General features: G+C 36.7%; 1 protein-coding gene across 2 annotated transcripts in view; it reads right to left on the reverse strand.

Annotated features, from left to right (window-relative positions):
• The window catches only part of ELOVL2 (ELOVL fatty acid elongase 2), a 69,410-nt gene that overhangs the window by 38,666 nt on the left and 5,947 nt on the right, over positions 1 to 24,797 (reverse strand). The window contains exon 1 of one of the 2 annotated variants that reach the window (XM_073877573.1): positions 12,668 to 12,776. The exons of the other annotated variant lie outside the window; for it this stretch is intronic. The gene's annotated coding sequence lies outside the window, so the exon portion shown is untranslated. Of the gene's footprint in view, positions 1 to 12,667; positions 12,777 to 24,797 lie in introns of those variants that run through there. 2 annotated transcript variants of the gene reach the window in all.

Consider the following 24,797-nt stretch of genomic DNA (forward strand, 5'->3'; position numbering starts at 1 on the left):
AAGAGGACATATAGATTACTAACAGACACAGGAAAAAATGCTCAAAATCAGTCATCATCAGGGAAATACAAATCAAAAACCACAATGAGATGTCACCTCACACCTGTCAGAATGGCTAAAATCAAAAGCACTAGAAACAACAAGAGTTAGTGAGGATGTGGAGAAAAAGGAACCCTTGGGCACTGTTGGTGAGAATACAAACTGGTGCAGCCACTGTGGAGAACAGTATGGAGGTTCCTCAAAAAAATTAAAAATAGAATTCTCATATGATCCAGTAACTCTGGTCCTGGGTATTTACCCAAAGAAAACAAAAGACTAACTCAAAAAGATATATGCACCCCTATGTTTATTGCAGCATTATTGATAATAGCCAAATTATGGAAGCAGCCCAAATGACCATCAATAGATGAATGGATAAAGAAGATGTAGTATATATATCCAATGGAATATTATTCACCCATAAAAAGGAATGAAATCTTGCAATTTGCAAGAACATGGATGGATTTAAAGAGTATAATGTTAAGTGAAATAAGGCAGTCAGAGAAAAGACAAATACCACATTTCACTCACATGTGGAATTTAAGAAAGGAAACAATCAAAAAAAAAAAAAAAAAGAGAGAAACCAAAAAACAGGTTCTTAACTATAGAGAACAAACTGAATGATTACCAGAGGGGGGTTGGGTGGGCGTTGGGTGGAATAGGTGATGGGAATTAAAGAGTACATTTATCATGATGAGCACTGGGTGATGTATGAAATTGCTGAATCATTATATTGTACACTTGAAAATAATATAACACTTTACATTAATTATATTGGAATTTCAAAAAGCGGTTTCTCAAATTCCTAAATATATGTATTTTTTCTTTTTAGGTTTAGTGTATCTTAAAAAGTTTTGGCACCTTTATTCAAATTACTAATGAAACAAAGTTAAAGTTGCACAAGTCTGAGTGTTATGGATTGAATGTTTACATCCCCCCAAATTCATATACAGATATTTGGAGAGGAGAGTTTTGGGAAGTAGATTTAGATGAGGTCTTGAGGATGGAGCCCTATGAGGGATTCATGCCCTTATGTGAAGAGGCACCAGACAGTTTGCTTTCTCTCCCAGCCATGTTAGGGCACAATGAGAATGTGGCTGTCTCCAAGCCCAGAAGAACACCTTCATCAGAACCTGACCAATGCTGGCACCTGAGCTCTGACTTTAGGCTCCAGAACTGAGAAAACAAATTTCTATTGTTTAGCTGCCCAGTCTATGCTATTTTGTTATGACTGTTTGAACTAGCTAAAAAAGAAAAAACTAGCCCTGAAGAATGCCTTACAGAATAACTGTGTAAGAAAAGAAATCATGACTTGAACTCATCTAATGTAAAGTACAATACAAACTTCATGTTATCAGATTTGGTTTAAAAAAACAGTTTAACAAACCTCAATCTATTTGCCTATGCTTGTATATGTACAAATATGTATATATGGAAAATTTTGGAAGGACACACATTAAATTGTTAATAGCAATTATCTCTGGGGGGAAGGAGAATGACATGGGGCAGGGAATGGGTGAAAGGAAAGAGAGACTCTTTACTCTGTGTATGTCTAATGTCTTAGTTTTTAATAAGAAATTATTAATATATTAATTGTGTAATTAAAATATTACAGCTAAAAAGAGAAATATTGTTAATGGAATGAGTATCAAAGAAAGTTATAGAATTTCCTTAAAAAAATCATAGTTTTGAATAGGTTTGTCTCTTCCTATTCATATGAAATAAAAAATGAGATCAAATAGATGATATCATGATGTAAAACAATGAAAAAATATAACCCTATGTGAAATTCTTGACCAAGTACATGACAGGTAACTTAAATTTTCAAATATATATTTTATTATTTTGTATTGATACAAAAAGACTAGTGATTACAGTAATCAGCAGCCCAAAGCTGTTTTTTTCAAAATATAAACAAAATTGACAAACCTTTAGCTAGACTAACTCAGAAAAAAAAAGGGAGAACTCAAAATCATAACTGAAAGAGGAGACATCACAACTGATATGACAGACACACAAACAATCATGAGAGACTACTATGAACAATTATATACCAACAAACTGGATAACCTAGAAGAAATGGATGAATTCCTAGAAACACAACCCACCAAGACTGAGCCATGAAGAAATGGATATCTGAACAAACTAACAGGAGTAAGGAGACTGAATCAGTAATCAAAACCCCTCAGATACAGAAAAGCCTAAGACCAGATGGTATCACTGATGAATTCTACTGGACATTTAAAGAATAATTAATGCCAATTTCTCAAACTTTTCCAAAAAATGAAGACAGGGCACTCCCAAACTCATTTTACAAGGCCAGCATTATACTGATACCAAAGCCAGGTAAAGAATTACAAGAAAAGATTACAGACCAATATCCCTGAGGAATATAGATTAAAATTTCTCAAAACAAAATATTAGCAAACTGAATTCACATTGAAAGCACATGAAAAGGATCATACACGATCAAGTGGGATTTATCCCCAGGTTGCAAGCATGGATCAATACACATAAATCAGTAAAGGTGATATACCACATCAACAGAAGATAAAAATCATATCTCAATAGATGCAGAGAAAACCCTTGACAAAATACAACCCCCTTTTATGATAAAAATGCTCAAAAATTGGATATAGAAGAAACATCTCAACACAATAAAGGCCATTTATGACAAGCCCACTGCCAACATTATATTCAATGGTGAAAGGCTGAAAGGTTTTCCTCTAAAATCAGAAACAAGACAAGGGTGCCCACTCTCACCACTCTTATTGCACACAGTACTGGACCCTAGCCAAAGCAATCAGGCAAGAAAAAGAAAAGGCATCCAAAGAAGAAAGGAAGAAATCTTTGTTTGCAGAGGATATGATTTTATATATAGAAAATTCTAAAGATCCCATCAAAAACCTGTTAGAGCTAATCGATAGATTCAGTAAAGTTGCAGGATACAAAAATCAACAGAGTTGCATTTCTACACGCTAAAAACTAAACATTTGAAAAAGAAATAAAGAAAATAATCTCATTCACAATGGCATCAAAACTAATAATTAGGAAAAAATTTAACCAAGAAAGTGAATTATCTGTACACTGAAAACTACAAGATTTTGATGAAAGAGACTGAAGATGCGAATAGATACCCCCTGTTCATGGATCAGAAGAATTAATATTGTTAAAATGTCCATACTCTCCAAAGTCATCTATAAATTCAATGCAATCCCTATCAAAATTCCTATGGCATTTTTCACAGAAATAGAAAGAAAACCCTAAAATGTGTATGGAACCACAAAGATCCCAAATAGCCAAATCAATCCTGAGAAAGACGACCAAAGCTGGAGGCATCAAACATCTTGAACCATACTACAAACTATACTACACAGCTATTGTAATCAAAACAGTATGATACCAGAAGAGAAACAGTCCAATGGAACAGAAACAAGAGCCTAAAAATAAACCCTCACATATACAGTCAATGAACATTTCACAAGGGAATAAGAATACTCACTAGAGAAAGAGGGTCTCTTCAATAAATGGTGTTGTAAAAACTGAGTAACTACATGAAGAGGAATGAAGTTGGACCTCTCTTATAATACTCACAAAAATTAACTCAAAATGGGCTAAAGATTTAAACCTAAGCCCCGAAACCATAAAACTCCTAAAAGAAAACACAAGCAAAAAGCTCCTTGACATTGCTCTTGGTAACATTTTTTTGGATGACACCAAAAGCACAAGCAATAAAAACAAAAATAAGTAAGCGGGACTATATCAAACTGAAAAACTTCTGCAAAACAGAAGAAACAGTAACAAAATGAAAAGGCAAAGCACAAAAAGGGAGAAAACATTTGCAAATCACAGATCTGGTAAAGGGTTAATACCCTAAAATATATAAACAACTCATACAACTCAGCACAAAAACGACCAGATTAAAAAAATGGAGAAAGGAACTGAATAGATATTTTTTCACAGAAGACCTACAGATAGCCAGAATGCACATGAAAATGTGCTCAACATAACTAGTCATCAGAGAACTGCAAAACTCTATGAGACATAACCACACGCTTGTTAGAATGGCTATCCTCAAAAAGAGCTACCAAATGTCAACAAGGATGTGAATGGAGAAAGGAAACCCTTGTGTGCTGTTGGTGGAAATGGAAATTGACACAGCCACTATGAAAAACAGTACAGAGGTCCCTCGAAAACTTAAAAATAGAACTACCAGGATCCAGCAATCTCACTTCTGGATATATATCCAATGAAATGAAAACAAGATATCAAATATCTGTGTCCCTATGTTCACTGCAGCACTATTTGTAATAGTCAATATATGAAAGCAATTTAAGTGTCAACAGATGAATAGATAAAGATGATGTGGTATATATATGCAATGGAATAATATCAGCTATAAGACACAAATCCTGCCCTTACAACTCAGACAAACCTCGAGGGCATTATGCTAAGTGAAATAAATCAGAGGAAGACATCAATCTATGTGGAATCTTAAAAAAGCTAAATCATAGAAATAGAGTGGTAGTCACCAGGGGTGGGAGGGTATGGAAAATGGGCAGATATTGGTCAAAGGGTACAAACTAACAAGTTCTGAGCTTCTAATACACAGCACTGTGAATATAGTTAATAATACTGTATCAAATACTTGGAAGTTGTTAAGAGTAGATCTTAAATGCTTTCATCACAGAAAAGATTGACACAGGATAAAGGTGTTAGCTAATGCTATGATGGTAATCATTTTGCAATATATAAGAGCATCAAATCATTACATTGTACACCTTAAACTTACGTAATGTCATAGGTCAATTACATCTCAAAGCTGGAGAAAAAAGTCATCAGCCCAACTCTACAGTAATTGGCCGTGTTTGGTTAAATCTTGAATCTTATATAAAATACGCTAAGCTACCAAAATTCAACTATCTTCAAAAGATCAGCAACACCAGGAGCTGTCTACTCTATTATTTCTCTATAGGTCTTTAGAGATGCCTGGAGAAGGGTAACAAGAGGACCCTTCAGGGGCGCCTGGGTGGCTCAGTCATTAAGCATCTGCCTTCGGCTCAGGTCATGATCCCAGGGTCCTGGGATCAAGCCCCGCATCGGACTCCCTGCTTGGCAGGAAGCCTGATTCTCCTTCTCCCACTCCCCCTGCTTGTGTTCCCTCTCTCCCTGTGTCTCTATCAAATAAATAAAATATTTTAAAAAAAAAGAGGACCCTTCAACTCTTTAGTTACTCCACTCTGCTTTGTCCACAAACACACCATAGGAAAAGGGGTCTGGCTGAAGAAGACGTACTCCCTTCAATCAAAACAAGTAAGCTCATGTGCTCAACATGACTAGTCATCAGAGAACTGCAAAACAAAAAAAAATGAGACTTAACCACACACCTGTTAGAAAGGCTATCTTCAAAAAAAGCTACCAAGGATTTTCCTTCAGTCAAAACAAATAAGCCCACATAGGACTTCCCTCAATGGGTTTGCCGCCGTCTGTCCTCAGAGTACTGGTCCAATTACAGTTTTGTTAACAGTAAAATAGAATTTTTTCCCTAGTAGGTTAAAATTATATAAAAATCTAAGCCCCAAAGCAAGCCTAGTCTAGTGACAACCTCATTATTTTTATCATTATAAGTGTTTACTGTTATTACCAATATTTTAATTCAGCACAAATACAGTGGAGAGCTCAGAGGAAGGAAAGTCCACCCTATTAGCAGACCACACTCACACTAAGGTAGTCGAGACATGTATACTATGCATTTTAACCTCAGTTTCTTGGTATCCAACTGAATGTTGCAGAAAAATTTAATCCTTTTTGGCATAAGATCTAAAGAATTTTTATTTTTTAAATTTTTTTAAAGATTTTCTTTGAGAGAGAAAGAAAGAGAGCAGGAGTTGGGGGGGGGCGCAGAGGAAGAGGGAGCAGGGAGCCTGACCCGGGGCTCCATCCCTGGATCATGACCTGAGCCGAAGGCAGACACTTACGTGACCGAGCCACCCAGGCGTCCCTGAAGAATTTTTAAAACGTCAAATAATTATTAAGTTCTTTGGCTGGCTGTGCCAAAATTCACAAGCTCTACCCACTTTGCTAAGCTTCCGCTCCTTCCGGAAGCCTAAAGTGTAGCACCCTGTGCTCTAGGCCTATCTAATTACCTGAAGTTCCCCCAAAGCAACCCTCTCTGTCTGTGCCATTGCAGCTGTTCTTCCTTTTGCCTGGATGACTCTAGATAGTCTTTGGTTTTCCTTAACCACACTCCTCCCAAAGTGGCCAAGATCCTTTGTGCCTGGCACACACCAGGCTCTCAAAAACCATCTGTGGAATGCATGTAGTAATAAGGGAATGAGTCTGTCAAAATCATACCAGAAATGGGGCTAAGCAGACAACTTTTGACTTCTTTTTCCTTTCACAACACTCTTCTTGTACAGGTTTGGAGAGTTATCAGGATTATGTATATATGAATATACACATGGCAAGTAAAGAGTGCTGGGAAGTAGGAAGAGAGAATAGACACACTGACAGATCTGATAAAGTATCACTGTATTTTCAAGCAGATACTGAGGCTGCAGTAATTCCAGAATTGTAAACAGACCCATGACTCAGTGCAAAACAACTAGCAGAACTCTAAAATGTGTTTGTTAGCTTTTTAAGAGATAAATATCAATGTTTAAAAATTACAAATTTCAATAACATATTTTAAAAAGTTTTCCAGAAGGCACCTGGGTGGCTCAGTCGGTTAAGCGTCTGCCTTCAGCTCAGGTCATGATCTCAGGGTCCTGGGATGGAGCCCTGCATCAGGCTCTCCCCTCAGCAGGGAGTTTGCTTCTCCCTCTCCCTCTGTTCTCAAATAAATAAAATCTTAAAAAAAAAAAAAAAAAAGCTTTCCAGAATGCTATCAGGCACGTATACGCATTCAGTCACCTGCTGCTCTATCTCTACATTGTGTGTGGTCCTGCTGGCTCACCTCTTGGCTCCAGAATTCTCTGCAAACTGGTGGGGCAGCCCACTTTGCACAAGAGCCTGAGCAACATCTTGGGAGGAAACTCATCCTATGGAGGCTCCCTGGTGGAGGGGTCAGATACTGACAAGGTTGTCTTGGTAACAACTTTGGACATGAGAGCACTGATATTAAGTAAAAGGTGTTATATGGGACTCTTCATGGTTCAGTCGTCTGTGAGTCCCCAGGAAGAATGTGGTGATCAAAAAATAGGATGTATTAAATCTACATAAGATATTGGGGTTGCAGGAGAGGAGTGCTTTGCTGTCTCTCCCGTACAGAACAGAAAACAAGAGACCGGTCATTCTCAACTTTTCCGCAGAATAGCACCTGGAATCTGGTACCTGTGGGGCTCCCTGGCATCAGCAGTGGTGCCCAGCAGAGTCTGGGATACCGGTCGTGAGCACCACTGAACTCCGCCAGCCAGCACCACTGCACTGGCCGTCAGCATTCTCTCGATGTAGGGGCAGATATTTGGTGGGTATGGTGGTACTGGCCTTACTCCAAAAAACGAGATCTAAGCAAGACAGAGAGCTATGCCCATAGATGTCCTGAAATAATGGACCAGAATTATTCATGGACATGAATTATAGAGAACTCTTGGAAAACCTTTCTGGGTATGGGTGTATGTCAAAGGTAGAGGATACTACAGGAAATTCATGAGGTGCTGGTGAAAAAAACTGGTGAGACGTAAAAAGTACATAAAATTACTGTGAGCTAGTGCTCAAATGTGTATCTCTGGAGCACAGAACAGTCCCTGGTTAAAAAAGGAGGTAAGTATATCTGATTTGTTAAGTATCAAAAATGGATTTGAAACACCTTAAAAATATATTAACAATGCTTAAATGATTTGTGAATTAATTCACCAGCCCATAGATCTTAACCAAGTTTAAGGAAACTGAAATTTTACTGAACAGACTTATATTCTTAATAGTGATATAGTATTAGTTTATTTCCAGTTACTTTGCAAATTATGGCCTTCTCTCTAAGAGTATGGAAATAAAGTGCAAAACCGTATTTCTTTCGTAACATTCTGGGCCCATTAAAAGATATTAAATAACTGCCAATTTTGAGGGAATAAAATGAAATCTGCTGTACAGGAAAACAAAGAGTGTCAATTTCACAACTACAAAATAACGTCATTCAGAGATTCAATACTGAATATGTAAGGAACAAAAAAAAAGCTAATAATGATGCTAAGGTTACAATCCGAGATCCTCATAATGATTATTACAACTTCTACTTCCACAGGAAGTAGTGAATGAATACAAAACTCCTTGGAGATTTACTCCAAAGCCAGACAGTTGGATTCAGGACACCTTGGAACTGTACCAGTTTCTGAATTTGGGGACATGGAGAAGAATAAAGCTCTTTCACAATTAACAACAGCAATGAAAGGAGATTCTGTTTGTATGTGCCCTGGTTATCAAGTACTGAACAGAGGGGAAGCAGGTTGGCTATTCTGTCTGTATAAGTGGTTTCCTTTTGAATGAAAACAAAGGAAAGTTTTAATGATTTCTTGGGAAAAAATGAGCCAGATTTTATTCCTAATTTTTTAAGCAATAATCATACCTATCTATTTCTGTGTATTCTATTTCTATACATTCTAAAAATATCTACAGTTTACAGTAGATTTATTGTAAAGTCAAAAGATGTGTTCTTTTATTGCTAATATTGAGCAAGAGACAATATGTGAGTCCTATGGACTGTTCTGTATCTTCCTTCTTTCAAGCTATAATCCCAGCCAATAAGGGGACTTAATGAGCAATCTAGATTCTTTCCCTGATGAATGAAATCCTTATCACACACTTTGCTGTTTAGCAGTATATTATCATAAAGTGACAATTAATCCACACTTCATTGAGTGAAGTCTTTTAGAGGTGAAGGTAAAGCATACCCTTCCCTTAGCATTTTAATCCAGATAATGGAAAATCAAATTGAGCATCATTGGCAGGCTCTAAGAAGAAAATAAGTCATGGAAAGGCAAAATGCAGCCTGAGTTGGCGGGGGCGGGGGGGAGAAGGCCTTTGTTGATGGCCACTTAACTTTTATTGACGGTTAGAAAGTTTTACAAACTAATTTTATATATGTGAATCATATATATATATATATATATATATATATATATATATGTCTCATGTTATTTTGAGCATCTTCTGGGATATTGCCTTAATTCACCTTAAGTAATTTATCAACATTTAATCACCAATCCAACTTGTTCTCCCAAAACACTGAGCTAAGGGATGAAGACAGATAATTCTATAGGGAGGTTGATGGGGGGTGGATCAAGAGGTGACAAGTATTATCTATTTTACAGATAAGAGGCAGAAGACAAAATGATCACAATTATACACATGTGGCTCAGCCCATTGTCTTTGCCAAGGTATTGTGTCAAAATAAAGAAAATTATGGAAATATAAGTGTCTGACTCCCATTTTTTTCTATTAGCTTTGCATCACACAATCTTCTCTCTGGGTTCTTCTTGAGCTATTGTTTGAACCCTGCTAAATGAGCACTTTTATAACATTACTATCCTTTTTCTTACTGACAAATCATTTCTATTCAATGGAGAATAGAAAAAATTTTGTAAGTTTTCTCATTTTCTTTGAAGTGCAAAACAAACTTCAAGCATCCCCCAGTCCCCATCCTCCATTCAACCAGATGGCCATCCCATTCTTGGCCCATATAAAAATTCTGAAGCCACTATTGGAAATATAAACACATAATGAAATAAATGATAATTTATTTTAGCTTTATATATGCCTGAAGTATGTAGAACTGATGCATAATTTGGAAGTAAACTGGGCAGGTAGGATTGAAATCAGGCAAACTGAAATCTCTAGCCTTCTAAATTAACAGGGTAAGTTCTGCTCAGTAAATTAGGTTACCTCGGTCAGTTCACTCGTTCCACAATTTTTTAGTTCAATTACATGCAAGCAAGGTCTTCCTTCGAATGCTTATCTTCTGTGTGACTTTTAATAAGGTAGAAGAAACAGTTTAAAATAAATGCCTATTTGAAATGGTTATAGATGTATCATAAAAATTAGAGTTAGAAGCACAACAACTTTAAGTCATATAAATAATTTAAGAGACTATTACCAGGTTTTCTTTAAAAAGTAAGTGTGTCAATCCATTCCTTTAACTTCCATAAAATAAACACACACAAAATAGACTGTTAACTTCATGACCTTAGACTTTAAAAAGATTTTCTTGGCAGAAGTCTTCACCCAGTTTTAGCTTTTCAGCACTCAAAGCTTATTTTTCTTGTTAAATTTTTAGAACTGTATCAGTATAGAAACGTTAGGTACTACAGCTATAAGGTTTTCCCTCCCAAGCCCTAAAAGGAAAGGATGAAGTCAGTACACTACTGGACGGTGACTCTGGGCAGGGGAAGGGATGGCTGAAAAACAGTCCTGAGTGTCCTTCGAGAACACGCTGGAGGCAGCAGACATGCCTTCTGGAAGATACAGTGGAAGCAGCAACCGAGCAGTAGTTCTGAGAGCCTGGCTTCCACGGCCACTTCTCCTAGTGACCTCACCGATTACCGCTTCCAGTGCTTTCTCAAATAACGGCCAAAATTAGTAGCCAGAGAAGTAATGACTTAAGGAAAGTTTGCTAGCCTGATTGTACGAAAATAAATATGTTGCATTTGGACATATTAGAAAAGTTAAAGATGTTAGGCTATGAAGTTTTTGTTTCTTATTTAAAAGGAGAAAGTCCAGCCAACTCGTTTGCATAAAGTTGCCGTAGGACTGAGAATGTAAGTGACTCCAGCAGCCAGTAGCAAACGAGGCATAAAGGTTAGATAATGCTGTGCTGGGCCGCCAGCATAGCCGGGCAGCGCGTGGTAGGAAACCTTTGTGGTCCTTCTTGGTTGTAACGGAACAGGCCAACTCAAATTAATGCTGGACTTGGGGATGAAGTGTTCCACTGCAGATCTCTGGGACAGACAAGAACCTGATTCTTAAAGAGAGAGCCTCCTTTGTTTCACTAGACAAACTAGGAACTGTGGGGAAATGAAAGCTGTTTATCAGTATTTTCTTCATATCCACGGACTCATTAATGTAGCACTCTTAAGTCCAACAGACTTACGAAGGTAGCAGCTGGTAACAATTAGAAGGAAAAAAAAACATACAAAAAACCCCCAAACTTTACAGTGTTCCCTTCCAACTGCAAGGAAAACCTTACCACACTGGTTTGCCACTTCCTCTAACTCATCCCTCTGAAGGACTGGAGGGAGTAGTCTGATTTTCACCTAACTGCTCGTTCTAGCTTACTATTCCTTCAGGCTCTAGAATTCTTTAACGTAGGAATCACCTGAATGTATTCACAGAGAAACCTATTTAACTCCATGACAGCAATGGTTACGTTAGCTTAAATCTTTCAGAATAAAACATATTCCTGCCAAACCTGTAAGGATAGCTTGCATGCACTTAGCAGAATGTCAGAATGCAGGATAAAATCAGTCATATACACTAACTAAAAATCCTATTTAACAAAAATGAGCTTTCCCAATTCCAAAGGATCTCTTAAAGGGAACTGCCCATACATTCAGCCACTTAGTAAACATAACTGCTTCACTATAAAGTCAGTAATTATCATAATGAGGCAGAAAGTACTGGAATATGAATTGAGAAACCCAGGTTCTTGTCTTGACTCTGGCACCGCTAAGTTTTGTCATCTGGAACCTCATTTACATAATACAGGAAAAAACCACCCTCCCTTCTTCTGATGACTTAATTACCTGCTGTTGAGTGCCATTTACCTAGAAACAAAGATTTTATGACAAGTATTCATGGAACATTGATATGTCTCAAGTGTCCTACCACATTTTAGAATCAGTAAAATAAGTATAACTTTCTCCTGTTACTCATGTGTAATTCCAACACAATTAGTAGATTAACAGTATGAAATTTAACCTTTGGCCACACTCTTAACTCCTGCAAAAGAGCCTCTAGCTTTGTGTGTATCCAACATATAAAAATTAAAGAAATACCAGGATTTACTGCCAGTTTATAAATCGTAGCCTGGTTTCTTCAGATGATCTTTAACAAGGCTATACGGAGTATTAATATTATATCCAACAGAGAGAGTATCCTTCTAAAGAGTAACTGTCCTTCCTTACGTGGAGATTTAATATCTTTAGGTAAAATTAAAATATTTGAAAATTTTTATGTGATTATTTCTCCATTTCTTAAACTTACACACAACACAAAACTTGTTTTGTGAAAAATAACTTTTAAAATACTACAATAATATTACAATTCCTTTCCCATCACAGAGCACTATAAAGCTGTAAGAATCAGCCCTGCATAGTCCAGACTTTTTCTGATGAATAGAAACATAGAAAGGAAAAATACAGAATGATGTTTAAAACCTCAAATGAATCAATGAGCAGTTATTGGCTCTCACAATATCAGAGAATCATAGACATCTAACTCAACTTTCCACCCAAAGTCAGAAATAACCACTTTCTACAATAATTCTGGTAGAAATTCACCCACCTTACTGGAAAATACTCCAGAAAAAGACTTCTCACTACTTTGTAAGGCAGCACATTGTTTTTAAAATGTTTTTTGTTTTCGGAAAAACTTTGAGCTAAAAATCCTTCTCTATTCAACTGTTACCCATCAATCCTACCTTTTTCCTCTGAAATCATACACAGCTGGTGTTTTTCCTTTCACCTGAGAGCCCTTCAGACATTGAGAGCAGGCATTTCCCACCATGCCTCCCGTTCCCTAGCTAACCAGTCGTAGTGAGCCCAACTTCTCCCATCCTCCTTCCTTCCCTCCCTCCCTTCCGTACTGTGTCGCCTGGTCTTTCCTTCCTTCCTCCGCCCACAAGCATTGGTTGAATATATTAGGTATTAGACACATGTCCATCTATTATGACATAAGCTCTAGACCCTCACACTCTTCGGCGTTCTCCTTTGGATTTATTCTAGTTTGTCAGCATCTTTTTTAAAGTGAGCCCTCAGAAGTGAACATTTTCAGAATGTGGCAGAACTATTACCTCTCATACTCTGAAAGCCATATTTCTATCAATATAACCATTTCCTTTCGGCTTGCGCCAGGGTAGAAGATGAGTGACAACAGGAAAGGTTCTCAATAAAATAAGCAACAGGGTAGAAGACAAGAGACAGGTATAAAAAGGGTTTGAATCCCCAATCCACCACTTACTTACTAGTTGTAGGACTCTGGATAAGACAATCTGAGTTTCAGTTTCCTCAAACAAGGGAGAGCTACTCTACACAGCCGTCCATTTATCCAACAAGTATTCTTTGAGTGTCTATTACGTGCAGGCACAATCCTGGAGCTGAAATTACAGTGGTAAACAAGATATACAAAGTCTGTGCCCTTACAGAGCTTATACTGCAGTCTGAGGGGGGCAGCAAATAATTCCCTCTGATACCATTCCTCCAGATGGACCTAATTTGGACTTTTTTTGGAGGGGTGGGGAGAATCTATAGACACATGGATTTCTCTTCTCTTCCATCCACCAAATGATGACCATAAAGTTTCTTTATAACAATGCATAAATTGCTTTAATTATAGGATGTCTTTTCCTTCTTTGAGGATTTGATTTTGCTTTAGATTTGGATGTAGTATTTTAACTCCATGATATATTAAAATAGGTCCTGTCGTGACTGCCCTGATAAGCTACTGCTTGATTGAACTATTATTTATTGACCCTTCAGTCTGGCCACTTTTGGTAAAGAGATTTTATCATCAGCTAGAAGCAGGTATAAACAAATGGGCTGATCGGTGATTGGATAACTTCAATCCAAAGTATCTCCCTCAAAGAGTAAATTGCCTCCAATAGTAATAAGGGTCATAGATGTTTTTCTTGTTTTTCTTTTCCTTTCTTTTCTTATTAACTGGTGTATGAAGAAAAGAATTGACACTGCCAACTCACAGGGCTGCTGTGAAGATGAGTGACAACAGGAAAGGTTCTCAGAACCTGGGACACAGTAAGAATTCAACTTAGATGCTATTGTTGTCAGTATATGGCTCTTCAGTCTCTTTCTGCACATGGGAAAATATCCTTTTTCCTTTAACTGATGCTGAGAATGACAAACATGCCCTTGTACAGTAAGTCCTTTTGTTCTCTAAAATTGCATGGATGCTAGAGTCTGGCCTTCTAAGGTCCTAGGTTGATTTGGTCAGCCAAGAGGAAAGGACTAGGGTTTAAGAAAACAAAGGAAGGCCCTCCTGCCTTGTGGCTCACCTGTCCTACATGTGCCATACTTAACAGATCTGACCTGAGAATATAATGCAGATGCCAAATCCAAACCGATTTTTAACTTGGGAAAAAATGTAACGGCAAAAAAATGTAGAGCATGACAAAATAAATATATCACGTACATTGAAATTGTGTCATATTTGTTTCAAATCTTTTCAAATTAATTCAATAAATATTTATCGAATGTACCTACTACGTACTGGGAATTAAGGAATAAGGTATAACTGATGAAGTCATCATTCCCTTTGCAAATCTCCCTAATCTTTTGTCCCTCATTCCTTCCTCAGATATAACTATTGTAATAAATTTGATTTCAGGCCTTATCTGTATTTCTATACAATTATATACAGATATTCACAAAAACAGCACTACTTAACATATTTTAAAGATATATATAAATTATATCATACTTAGCTTAGCTTAATCTACTCGTGATGATACCTGCAGACCTAGTTCATTCATTGTAACTGCTGTGTAATATTCCATCATGTGAATATTCTATATTGTTATTTATCCATTTCCTCATGATGGAATCATAGGTTTTCAGTTATTCTATTACAAACAATGCTGCTTTATACAATCTCCTTGTTTTCATAACAGACTTTCTCTGAAAATAAGTCTAGTTGTGGAATTGCTATGTTGTTTGGGGAATACAAGTTTAATTTTAGTAAAAACTACCATATTGCTCTTATGAACTTATGGGACTTGCTACTGTCCATCTTTTAAATTTTTGCCAAGTTCAGGGTTGTGACATGGTTTTAATTTGCATTTCCTATTACTGCAGTGGGATGTGTCTTTAAAAGTTTCCTGACTCTATAGGTTTCCTCTTCAGGGAGCTGCCATTTAATAACTCTTATGTATGCTTCTAATGAATTGCTTGTCTTCTGTTTATTGACTTATAAAAATCATTTGTATATGTAACAGTCTATATTGTTAATATAGATTGCAAATACCTTCTCCTAGTCTGTTGCTTGTTTTTTTAAAGATTTTACTTACTTACTTACTTATTTATTTAGAGCAAGCACAAGTAGGGGGAAGGGCAGAGGGAGAGAGAGAATCTCAAGCAGACTCTGTGCTGAGCATGGAACCCCATGCATGGCTGGATCTCACAACCGAGACCATGACTTGAGCTGACATCAAGAGTCGGACACTTAACCGACTGAGCCACCCAGGTGCCCCCGTTGCTTGATTTTTTAAAATGACTACCTATGGTGTCTTTTATCGTCTCAATTTTAAATTCTGATATGGTCAAACCTGTCACTTTTTATGGTTTGTGTTTTTGCAAGACATGCTGAAAATACCATGAGTATCAGGAAATCCAACTGGTATAATAAAATAAGCAACAGGGTAGAAGACAAGAGACGGGTATAAAAAGGGTTTGAATCCCCAATCCACCGCTTACTTACTAGTTGTAGGACTCTGGATAAGACAATCTGAGTTTGTTTCCTCAAACAAGGGAGCGCTACTCTACACAGCCGTCCATTTATCCAACAAGTATTCTTTGAGTGTCTATTACGTGCAGGCACAATCCTAGAGCTGAAATTACAGTGGTAAACAAGATATACAAAGTCTGTGCCCTTACAGAGCTTATACTGCAGTCGGGGGGGGGGGCAGCAAATAATAAGTAAACAAAGATAATACAAAAGCAACTAACTAAATGACATCAACTGAGAGGATGCTGTGAAAATGCTCTCCAAACTGAAAAGTGTTATACAAGCACAGGACATTTCTTTTATCACCACTGGGGATGCTGCCTGAATTTCCTCTGAAGTGGCCCACAAATTGAAGCTGCAATTATTCTATTTTATTTGAAAGTGAACTGATAGGGAGTCAAGCCATACAAGATAAAAAAGTCTAGCAGATAGGAAAGAATTTTATGCTGGAGGGCATCATGGACTTTGAACCAGAAACCCAGAAACTTCATTCCATTTGGTCCAAAGCAGTCCTCCGGCCTTGCTGGGACCAGTCCTTGATGCAACAGCTTCATACCAGCCAGGCTGGTGTCTTCACTGCCCTCAACACATCTGATGGGTCTTCCAGTTTTCCCACCTAATCTTAGTCTCTTCTAATATTGTCTCCTCCTAGGTCATGCCAAGTAAGTCCTATCTTATCCACTTATTTCATTTTTATCCATACACTTAAGTTTGTAATCAATTTTCACTACTTCCAAACTGACAGGGAAAAAGTAGGAAAACAAACTATGTATATATATGCGTTCTCTTTCCTCATTATTTCAAATACAATATACAAATCCAATAATCTGCTCTACTTAGGGTTTTAGTAATGAAATAATGATGATCCAGTGGGAAAGACAGAGAGTGGAAGATATGTTTTCTTGTAGGGTAAATTTTTAAGGGTTAAGGCATTAGATTAAGCATTATTAAGAAGCTCAAGACATAGGCAATTTGATGTAGGCAGTTGGGCAAACAGCTAAGGTTTAATCTGATTATGGGGAGCACTCGGGATTTTCTAAAATTGTGATTCAAATCCTTGAAACAATTTTCAAAATACATTCAGTTTCCTAACATGAGTGCATCTATAGGTGCGAATCATTCAGCAGGAAAAACAGTTTTGAAACTAGCACGTAGCTTGGTCTTTCATTTTTTGCTAATTAACAAAACTCGTGCTGTCTGAAAAAAAAAGGAACTAAATATCAGAGAATGAAATCTTTATTACTTTTTCAGTCTCTCCAGGAAAAGTCCTGAATGTTAAACTAAATCTATAGTCACAGGAACATGAAGATTTTAAAAATGTAAGCAAATGTAGATTAATCAAGTTAGCCTAACAACAACAAAACAATCTCTCTTCCAGACGGAGAAAAAAGTTAGGTTTGTAAAGATGAACAGGATTAAGTTTCTGCGGGTAATAGCCACAAGTTTTGAATTTTCACTATCAGCTAGCCTGTATGTTATGAGGAACTTAAACACAGGTTATCTCATGTGACCCAATCTTCACCATGTGTCACTATACACATCTTACAGAGGAGATAAATGGAGTAGAGAATTGAGCCAGGAGGGTGTGGCTCAAGAGATCACTTTTTCAAATGTTGACAGCATGAAAATAAGGGAGTATTGACCTATTTTATAACCTCCTTACCCAGGCTCTCTCAGGCCAGGTATTATGGAAACCAGGTTAATCTTCCTAAATGACACTTTCATCACTTGACTCTCCATTTCAAAAACTTGGTTTACAAAATCAAGAAGGAACTTCTTGGCCTCAGATTCAAGACTCTTCAAAAATCTGCCTTGACCCCTTCCATACTCCTGTTGGTCCACAACCTTCACAATTCAAAAAACATTTACTGAGCACCTAAATGTAAGCTCCTAAATGTAAGGCTCTGCAAGAATAGATGGCCTTGTCCATAAGGTGCTCACAGAATAGTGTTTCTCAAATATCTGTTATTGCTTTCTGGGTCCTTCCTTACCCAGTTATTTCCCCTAAATGGAATCTTCTGTTTGATTCTACATTCCTCCTTCTTCCTATATATCAAAATCCAACCTAGTCAAGATCTAGTGTCAATCCCAACTACTTCATGAAGCATACACTAAATATTTTTGTTAGTTCATTCCTCTGAACCCCTAGAATACTGTATTTCAGATTTCTGTGGACTTGATTCCTGGCATGCAAATTCCAAAGCCCCTCACAGAGAGATTCTGAATCAGTGGGTCCGGCTTCATCTGGTCTGGGAATGTGCATTTAAACATGTCTGTCCAATTCCCAAGTTCCTGCTCCTTCTACTCATGCTACCTCTCAGACAACTGGTTTGATTTTTTTCTCCTCTCGTTGAATTGACTCATCTTCTGAGTACTCTGGTGTCACAAACACAAACTTGACCTCAGCCTTATCAATCCTGATGATTTTGCCTCCTCAATTACCAACCACCTCCTGGTCCTGACCACATTCTTGGCTCAATAAAGAAGTAAAAGTTACCCATGCTGTAGATTTGGACTTTTTTTTTTTTTTTTTTAACTAGTATGGTTGCTTTGCACTAGTGAGTCTGAAACAGACTTCAGGCAGTTAAATCTCAAAGTTAGTCATGATACATGCCATTTCTTTTTAGGAGTCTGAGTACAGAAAAGACCACAGGAAAGGGGGTAATGCTTACTGTGAAGAATACAAAGGAGTAAATTCCCTAACCTATGGAGGGAGGGATGTGAAACAGTCTCTAAGGGCAATCTTGGTTAGGTTGTCCTAGAAGAAAATGCAACTGAGTATTGTTCTGATAACCCAAAGCACCCTCCTTAAGCAAACTGCACCAATGACATTAAAACACTCCCCAAATATGCATTTCCAAAAATCAAGGAAGCTACTGGCCCAAGAGAATGAACCTTCCCTGTAACAATTTAAGGAAAGCCTCTGCAAAGAGAGCAGACAAGGTCAAAGTATAGGCTCCCTCTTTCTTCCCACTGTGTCAGAGAACGCTGCACAGACCTCCCAAAGGCAAAGAAAATAAGGTGATCAGAACTAATTTTTCTGGAAAATTAAAAATGGCCTAATTTTATTTTTGCATTATGGACACCTTCTGTTTTCTACTTTAAAGGCTTGAGTTAATTTTTAATCTGACTCGAACTAACTAACTCTTACTAATCTAACTTCAGTGTAACAGTTGATAAACTTTTGACCCTGCCAAAACACTAAGGGTCCCCAACTAGTCATAATATCTGTTAAACTCAAAGATTCTATTAACCAAATTCTGCTTAGCAATATGGAAAAATCAATAATTTAAATCTTTTAAGTATTACAATTAAACTCAAATGATAAACTGTCATTATGAAACAAAAGTTTATGTGCAAAGCTATCATTGGTCTCTTTCATCAATGTCTATTTTATTAAAGATTTATTTACTCTTTCATTCATTCATTTGAGGGGGGGAGGGGCAAGAGGAGAGGGAGAGAATCTCAGACTCCTCACTGAGCACAGAGCCCCACACAAGGCTCAGTCTCACGATCCTGAGGTCATGACCTGAGCCAAAACCAAGAATTAGATGCTTAATGAAGGTGCCCCTCTGAATACTTAATACTTACAGTTATTCAATCGAAAAACAGTGACCGCTTTACTTAATTGCATATTATTTAAGTGTCTACTAGATGGGTGTGGGGCCGGCTTTAGATTCTCTCTCCCTCTCTCTCTAAAAAAAAAAAAAAGAAAACACAGAAAAAAAACTCCACACTTTTCCTTGCTTGCTCCACTTTCCATATATTTGAAATGGATTTTTAGGTTGTATGTATTGGTTTATATGTGTAAATACATACATATGATCTATATAATATGTAAATACAGGTATGTATATAAATACAAATATATCCATCCATCTATTCTTATAATTCACAGGAAAGAAACTACATGGCGAAGTCATTCTGATTTGTCCATTCTCATCTATGATAATGTAGAAGAGTACTATGGCTTTCATCACATTTATATAATAAGAGTACATTTACACTGATTCATGGATAAACCTATATGGAATAAAACAGGTAGTGTTTTTGGATCAGAAGGTTTATACCTGGTTTTGCTACCTCTAGTATGTGACCTTAGATAAATCATTTATTCTTTGAAACTCAATTTTCTCACCTGTAAAGTAGGTATATTGATACAGGACTTGCCTCTCTCAAGTTTCTTGTAAGGCTTCAAAAAGGATAAATGCTTTCCAATGCACTTTTACACATATTAACTGATTAATATAAAATAACTGATAACCCAAAGCACCCTCCTTAAGCAGAACTGCACCACTGACATTCATTATTACACTTGCCGTGTATTTAAGTGATAACTAAAACCCAAAAAGACAATATATATGTAAGAATCAAAATAATTACTGAGTAAATTCACAAATCATAGCTTTGTTTATATTACTATTAAGATGTTCATTTTTAATTTCAGCAAAAGTTTAATGTTTTTACTTACAGATTTCATTATGTAAAAATAAGAACATAATCTGTCCCCATCTACAAATTATCTTATGAAAAGCAAATATAACTATAGAAATTCATTTAATTTCAGTAACTGATAATACAGTTATAGGTTTCATTACTTAGAAATGACATAGCCTGACCCCTTCCACAAATATGACTGTAAAATAAAAATATAGTTGTAGGAATACATACACATCATTTATGGAAAGGTTACACAAGCATATGTACATGGATGAAACACCTACATTACTGAAACATGCCTAAACTCAACTGTGATCAATAATTTTAAGAGTCTTTAAAAGAACTGTACCATGGATATGTTTGCAAAGCAGATGTGCGTTTCCAAATTAATCCTTTGTGGATGGTAAATGGAAATGATGAGAAAAGAACACTGCACTGGGAACCAGCAACACTGGCCTTCACTTTATCAGCAAATAACAGTTTAGCATTTACTATAGGTTAGGCATTAGCCTAGATGCTTGAGATACTTTACTGAGTAAGGCAAACAAAAATCTGTCCTCATGAAGCTTGCAAACAAAAGGGGACATTAAAGGACATGTCATGAGGGACAAACAAAAATCACTTCACATAATAATTAAAAGGTACCAAGTGTTATATAAATGAGTAAATCAAAGTGTTATGAAAAAATTTAGCAGTGTAAGGGGATCAGGCATATGTGAATACGACAGGGCGGGTTTTAGTTTTAAATAGAGTGGTTAGGGTAGGTAACAAAAAATGGCATTACATAATGATAAAGGGATCGACACAACAAGAGGATGTAATAATTGTGATTATCTACACACCCAACAATGGAGCACTTGCATAAAGTAAATACTGAAAAATATAAAGGGAGAAATTGACAGTAATATAATAACAGCAGGGGACTTTAGCACCCACTTACAACAATGGATAGATCATCCAGGCAGAAAAATCAACAGATAGAAGGAAATAATAAAGATTGGAGCAGAAATATATGAAATAGAGACTTAAAAAAAAAACAATGAAACCAAGAACTGGTTTTTTGAAAAGATAAACAAAATTGATAAAACTTTAGCCAAACTCATCAAGAAAAAAAGAGAGGATCCAAATAAATAACATCAGAAATGAAATAACAATGAACACCACAGAAATACAAAAGAATATAAAAGATTACTAAGAAAAATTATATGCCAACAAACTGGACAACCTAGAAGAAATGGATAAATTCTTAGAAATGTACAATCTTCGGGGGGTGGGAGGGATGGAGTGGCTGTGTGCTGGACACTGGGGAGGGTATGTGTTATGGTGAGCACTGTGTATTGTGTGAGACTGATGAATCACAGACCTGTACCCCTGAAACAAATATGTTAATTAAAAAAATGTACAATCTTCCACAAGTCAGTCAAGAAGAAATAGAAAATCTGACCAGACCAAGCTAATAACAAAATTCAATCAGTAATCAAAAAACTCCCAACAAACAAAAGCCCAGGACCAGATGGATTCACAGGTGAATTCTACCACACATTTAAAGAAGAGTTAACACCAATTCTCAAACTATTCCAAAACACAGAAGAGGAAGCAAGCTTCCAAATACATTCTATGAGGTCAACATTACCCTGACACTAAAACCAGACACTACAAAAAAAGAAAACTATAGGCCAATATACCTGATGAAAGCAGATGCAAAAATCCTTGAAAAATATTAGCAAACCAATCCCAACAACACATTAAAGGGATCACCACAATCAAGTGGGACTTATGTTGGGGAGCAAGGATGGTCAATATCTGCAAATCAATGTGATATACCACATTAACAAAACAAAGGATAATAATATGATCATGTCAATAAATGCAAAAAAGCATCTGACAAAATTTAACAACCATTCGTGATAAAAAAAGGCTCAACAAAGTGTGCTTAGAGGGAACATACCTCAACATAATAAAGACCATACATGACGAACCAGAGCTAACATCATACTCAATGGTGAAAAACTGAAAGCTTTTCCTCTAAGGTCGGGAACAAGACAAGGATGTCCACTCTTACCACTTTGATTTAACATGGAACTGTAAATTGCAGCCATAGCAATCACACAATGAAAAGAAATAAATGGTATCCAAATGGGTAGGGAAAAAGGAAAACTCACTATTTGCAGATGACAGGGTACTGTACATAGATAACCCTAAAGACTTCACCAAAACAGAATAAATGCATTCATTATGGTTGCAAGATAAAAAATTTATATACAGAAATCTGTTGCATTTCTATATACTAATAACAACGCAGAAAGAGAAATTAAGAAAACAATTCCACTTGTAACTGCACCAAAAAAGAATAAAATACCTAGGAATAAACCTTACCAAGGAAGTGAAAGACCTATACTCTGAAAACTATAAAACACTGATAAAAGAAATTGAAGACACCATACACAAATGAAAAGATACATCATGCTCATGGATTGGAGGAATAATATTGTTAAAATGTCCATACTACCCAAAGCAATATATAGATTCAATGCAATTACTATCAACATACAACAGGATTTTTCACACATCTCAGAATAAACTATCCTAATGTTGATATGGAATCACAGAAGATCCTGCATAGTCAAAGCAATCTTGAGAAAGAAGAACAAAGCTCTCTAGAGGCATCATGCTCTGATTTCAAAATATACTACAAAGCTACGGGAATTGAAAGAGTATGGTACTGGCACAAAACAGACACGTGGATCAATGGAACAGGAGAGAGAGCCCAGAAATGAATGAATGCTTATACAGGTTAATTCATCTAGGACAAAGGAGGCAAGAATATGCAATGGGGGAAAGACAGTCTTTTCAATAAATGGTGCTGGGAAAACTGGACTGCTACAGGCAAAAGAATGAAACTGGCCAACTTTCTCACAGCATACAAAAAAAGAAACTCAAAATGGATTAAAGACCTAAATGTGAGACCCAAAACCATAAAAATGCTAGAAGAAAACACAGGCAGTAATTTCTTGGACATCAACCTTAGTAATATTTTTCTGAATCTGTCTTGTCAGGCAAGGGAAACAAAGGCAAAAATACACTATTGGGACTACATCAAAATAAAAAGCTTCTGCACAATGAAGGAAACAAAACAAAAAGGCAACCTACTGAATGGAAGAAGATATTTGCAAATGATACACCTGATGAAGGGTTAATTTCCAAAATATATAAATAACTTATACAATTCAACACCAAAAAACCCCAAATAATCCAATCAAAAAAATGGGCAGAGGACCCGAATAGAATTTTTTCCAAACAAGACATACAAATGGCCAACAGACACATGAAAATATGTTCAACATCACTAGTCATCAGGGAAATACAAATCAAAACCACACTGAGCTATCACCTTACACCTGCCAGAATGGCTAGTATCAAAAGGGAAAAAAAAAACAGGTGTTGGCGAGGATGTGGAGAAAACAGAACCCTCATGCACTGTTTGTGGGAATGTAAATTGGTGCAGCCACTGTGGAAAAGAATATGGAGGCTCCTTAAAAAATGAAAAATAGAACTATCATAGGATTCACCAACTCCACCACTGTGTATTTACCCAAAGAAAATGAAAACACTAATTTGAAATGATCTATGCACCTCTATGTTTATTGCAGCATCATTTACAATAACCAACCTATGGAAGTAACTCAGGCGTCCATCGATAGACAGGTGGATAAATAAGATGTGTGAGATATATATATATATATATATCTCACAATATTAGTCAAGAAAAAAGGAATGAGATCTTGTCATTTGTGACAATATGGTAGGTAGAGGGTATTATGCTAAGTGAAATAAGTCTGACAGAGAAAGACACATACTATGTGATTTCAAATATATGTGGAATCTAAAAAAAAAAAAAGCAAATGAACAAAGAAAAGCAGAAACAGATCCATAAATACAGAGAACTGGTGATTGCAGAGCAAAGGGGGGATAAAAAGACAGACAAATGGATGAAGAGTAGGAGATACAGGCTCCCAGTTAGGGGATGAAGGAGTCACCAGGATGAAGGTACAGCCTGGGAATACAGTCAGTTTGTATTGTACTGTAACAGCACTGTATGGGGACAAATGGGAGCTATGCTTGTGGCAAGCAGAGTGTAAGGTATAGATTTTGTTGAATCACTACGTTGTACTCCTGAAACTAATGTAACACTGTGTGTCAACTGTACCTCAAAAAGAGAGAGAAAGAAACCTGTCTTGTCTACTGCTTCCCAAAACTTTTTTGATCCCAAGATCGTATTCTCTTAACACGAGAAAAGAAAAAAAAAAAAAAGGTATTAAGAAGACAGCCATACAAGAAAGGGGCACCCTCCTACACTGTTGGTGGGAATGCAAACTGGTGCAACCACTCTGGAAAACAGTATGGAGGTTCCTCAAACAGTTGAAAATAGAGCTAGCCTACGATCCAGCAATTGCACTACAGGGTATTTACCCCAAAGATACAAATGTAGGGATCCGAAGGGGTACATGCACCCTGAAGTTTATAGCAGCAATGTCCACAATAGCCAAACTATGGAAAGAGCCAAGATATCCATCGACAGATGAACAGATAAAGAAGATGTGGTATATATACACAATGGAATATTATGCAGCCATCAAAAGGAATGAGATCTTGCC

The sequence above is a fragment of the Callorhinus ursinus genome, unplaced genomic scaffold (genome assembly GCF_003265705.2).
Source record: "Callorhinus ursinus isolate GAN/ISIS: 27379988/994484 unplaced genomic scaffold, GSC_fseal_2.0 scaffold26, whole genome shotgun sequence".
Taxonomy (NCBI): domain Eukaryota; kingdom Metazoa; phylum Chordata; class Mammalia; order Carnivora; family Otariidae; genus Callorhinus; species Callorhinus ursinus.